Source organism: Orycteropus afer, unplaced genomic scaffold (assembly GCF_000298275.1).
Source record: "Orycteropus afer afer isolate SDZICR_OR568_19922 unplaced genomic scaffold, OryAfe1.0 scaffold00028, whole genome shotgun sequence".
In the NCBI taxonomy this organism is placed as follows: domain Eukaryota; kingdom Metazoa; phylum Chordata; class Mammalia; order Tubulidentata; family Orycteropodidae; genus Orycteropus; species Orycteropus afer.
The window spans coordinates 6066220-6070473 of record NW_006921615.1 but is presented as its reverse complement, the minus strand read 5'-3'; the positions used below and the strand labels follow the sequence as shown (position 1 = coordinate 6070473).

The 4254-nt window shown below is 38.7% G+C and overlaps 1 protein-coding gene across 1 annotated transcript in view; it reads right to left on the bottom strand.

Annotated features, from left to right (window-relative positions):
- FRMD4A (FERM domain containing 4A) overlaps positions 1 to 4254 on the bottom strand; it is a 440834-nt gene that overhangs the window by 25634 nt on the left and 410946 nt on the right. The window lies entirely within an intron of this gene.

The following is a 4254-nucleotide window of genomic DNA, read 5'->3' as shown; positions in this document are numbered from 1 at the left end:
TACATTCTGTGGGATCACCTTTCTTTGGAATGGGCACAAATATGGATCTCTTCCAGTCAGTTGGCCAGGTAGCTGTCCTCCAAATCTCTTGGCGTAACTGAGTGAGTGCCTCCAATGGGGCATCTGTTTGTTGAAATATCTCTCTGCATCCGTTGATATGATCATGTGGTTCTTTTCCTTTGTTTTTTATTTATATGATGGATGATGTTTTGATTTTCTAATGTTGAACCATCCTTGCATATCTGGTATGAACCCCACTTGGTCACAATGTATTATTTTTTTGATATGTTGTTGGAGTCTGTTAGCTAGGATTTTGTTGAAGATTTTTGCATCTATATTGATGAGGGATATTAGTCTGTAGTTTCCCTTTTTAGAGATGTCTTTTCCTGGTTTTGGTATCAAGGTTATGCTTGCTTCATAAAATGAGTTAGGGAGGGTTCCTTCCTTTTCTATGTTCTGGAATCATTTGCATAGCATTGGTGTCAGTCCTTCTCTGAACATTTGGTGGAATTCTCCAGTGAAACCATCTGGGCCAGGGCTTTTTTTTGTTGGTAATTTTTTAATGACGTGTTCAATTTCTTTTGTTATGGGTCTGTTCAAATTTGTCTTGTGTTAGTTTAGGGAAGTAGTATGGAAGAAATATGTTTCTAGAAATCTGTCCATTTCTTTTAGATTTTCAAATTTGCTGGAATATAGTTCTTCATGCTGCTGCTGTTATGTTGGACCCAACTCATAGTGACCCTCCTTAGGGTTCTGAGACAGTATCACTATGGAAGTAGATTGCCTAACTTTCCTTCAGAGGAGTGGCTGCTGGGTTTGAACCACTAGCCTTCTGGTTAGCACTCAAGTGCCTAAGGCACTATGCACCAGAGCTCACATAGTATCCTGATAATTATCCTTTTAATTTCTGTTGGTTCCCATGTGACGTTGCCCAGTTAGTGTCTTATTCATGTTATTTGTATTCTCTCCTTCTTTTCCTTTGTTAAATTTGCCAGTGGTTTTGTCAATTTTATTAATCTTTTAAAAAAACCAACTTCTAGATTTGTTGTTGTTGTTTTTTTTTTTTTTTCTATTTTCTGTTTCATTTATTTCTGCTTGAATCTTTATTATCTTCTGGTGACTGCAAGGTTTTTTTGCTGCTCTTTTTCTAATTGTTGGAAATGTTGGGTTAAGGTGCTGATTTTGGCTCTTTTTTGATTGTGCATTTATTGCTATAAATTGGCCTCTGATCACTGCTTTTGCTGTGTCCCAAAGATTTTGGTATGTTGTGTTTTTATTCTCGATTGATTCTATGAATTTTTTAATTTCGTTTTTCATTTCTTCTATTACCTGGTCATTTTCAAAGAGTGTGTTATTCAGTTTCCATATGTTTGCACTTTTTCCATTGATCTTCCTATTGTTGATTTCTAATCTTACAGCATGGTGATGAGAAGCTGCTTTGCAGTACTTCAGTGGTTTTAAATTAATGAAGGTGTGCTTTGTGGCCTAACATATAGTCTATCCTAGAGAACATTCCATGTGCACTGGAAAAGAATATATATTGTCCTGCTGTTGGGTGAAATGGTCTATAAGGTGAAGTTAGTGAATGTATTGTTTAGTTATTCTGTGTCTTTGTTGAGTTTCTTTCAGTTGTTCTATCTTTGATCGAAAGTGGTGTATTAAAAGCTCTAGTGGCGTCGTGCCTGAGGCATTTGACTGCCAACCAGAAGGCTGGCAGTTCAAACCCACCAGCTACTCGGAAGGAAGACTGGCGATCTATTTCCATAGAGATACTGCCTCAGAAACCCGAGGAGGGGTTGCTATGAGTCGAATAGACTCAGTGGCAGTGAGGGAACCACGACTGTGGAGACATCTTTTTTGTTTTCAATTCTGTTAAAGTCTGATTTATATATTTTTGGGCTCTTTCATTGGGTGCATAGATATTTCTTATGGTTAAAGTCACTGCTGTCAAGTTGGATCTGACTCACAGTGATCCCTCCCCTTAAGTTTTCAAGGTGGTATCACTACAGAAGTAGATTGCCCAATCTTCCTTCTGAGGAGTGAGTGGCTGATGGGTTTGAAGCATTAGCCTTCTGGTTAGCAGTCAAATGCCTTAAGCATGACACCACCAGAGCTCCCCTTTTCATTGGGTACATAGATGATATGGTTGTTGTTTGCTGTTGTTGCTTCTCTGTCCAAAGGACCCCCTTTAGCATCTCTTGTAAGGTTGGTCTGGTTTTAGAAAATTCCCTTAATTTCTGCTTATCTGGAAATGTCCTAATTTCAGCATCATTTTTGAAGACAGTTTTGCCAAGTGTATAATTTCTGGTTGGAAATTTTTCTCTTTCAGGGTTTTATAGTTTTATATATACCATCCTACTCCCTGCATGGTTTCTGCTGAGAAATCAGAGCTTAGTCTTATTGGCCCTTTGTAGGTAACTTTTTGTTTTTCCTGTACTGTTTTTGTCTTTGGTTTTGGTGAGTTTGATGATGATGTGTCTTGCTGATTTTCTTTTGGGGGCTATTCTGTTTGGGGTTCATTGGACTTCTTGAATGGATATATTCTTGTCTTTCATCGTATCAGGGAAATTCTTTACCAACAAATCTTCGACAATTTTCTCTGTAGTTTTATTTGTCTCTTCCTTTTCTGGAATTCCGATGACACCTAGGTTATTCCTTTTGATGGTATCCCATGTGAACCATCAGCTTTCTTCATTTTATTTGGATCTTTTTTCTGACTGATTTCTTTCCGAAGAAGTACTGAGGTATTTCTCTTCAATCTTACTAATTCTCTCTTCCATTGATTCTATTCTACCCTTTGCCCATTCAACATATTACCTATTTCTGAGAATTTAGTGTTAATCTTCTGCATTTCTATCTGTAGATATTGTATCATTTCTAATTTTTCATTTATTTTGTCATTTTGTTCTTGTGTTTTCCTTGATCTGTCTTTCAATCCGCTGAGGGAGGGTACCTAAATATAATTGTTTTGATTTCCTTACCAGGGAGTTCCAATGCTGCTGCTTCCTCAGGGATGTGTTCTGGGTATGCATCCTGGTCCCTTGTTTCTACTGCTTTTTCTTGCTTCTTTGTGTGGACTGGACTGTGATGCTCTGTTGTCTCTAAGACGTTTTTTGTGTTTATATTTAATTCATGATTGTATGTTGGAGTGATTCGCCCAAGATTTTCATTTTGTTTTGTTGTATCTGAGTAAGTAGCGTACTGTGCTCCTCTATTTGCTAGTTAGCAGCACTTACGCACTCACCACCTTTCTCCTTTCCAGTCATCAGCCTCCCATATGCCCGTGCTGTCTTTGGAAAGCAGAGCCTATTCTTAGGTCCCTGGCACTGAATGAGAATGCTGTTACTTTAAATATCCAAAATGGCCACCACTAGTTAACATTCAAAATGGCTGCACCCTCTGGTTAGCCGAAAGTCCACAGCTCAGTCTGTCTCCTTCTTTGCTGTTTCCCTATTAAGCTGTCAGCTACCCATGCCATAGTCCACACAGCCCTTGGTGAGCAGGGCCTATTTTTAGGTTAATTCTCAGGTCCTAACACCACTTGGAAATATTCAGGTTGTCCATGCTGTCAAGACAGCTGACAGTCCACAGCTCCATTTGTCTACTTACTCACTGTTTTCATTCAGGTTCTTCTACTAGTTGGTTTTTAATCCACTTCTTCTGTATCTTTCCTTTCAAAACTCAGGGCTCCAGGATTATCTTCTGTATCCATGTCACATGCTTTCTCTTTTCTTCATTGAAGAGGGTCTGTGTAGCTTGTCTGCCTATTCTGCCATCTTACTGGAAGTCTCCAAAAGGGAATTTTTTTCATTAATTATCCTCAGATATAGCTTCTTAAAACATTTTAGTCTAAACTATGTTTTCAAACTCACCAGCCACTCCTTGGAAGGAAGATGGGGCAATCTACTTCTGTAGTGATAACGCCTTGGAAACCTAAGAAGGGGTCGCTATGTGTCGGGGCTGACTCGATGGCACATAACAACAACATAACATGTATTGTATGTGTGTGTGTGTGTATATGTGTACATATGTACAAACTTGAGCTCTTTTTTATCCTACAGAACCAGTGTTCGAATGGGAGGCCTATGACTTCAAGTTTCTCACATCTGATAGGAAGGTTTCTAGAGTTAATGGTCTCTTTCCTTACCACGTTGTTTAAAAAAAAAAAAAAAAAACTTCTTCCAGGAAGCCACTGAAAGGACTGAGCAGTTCACACCTAGGCAATCACATATGCAAGTCAACTGCCACACACCC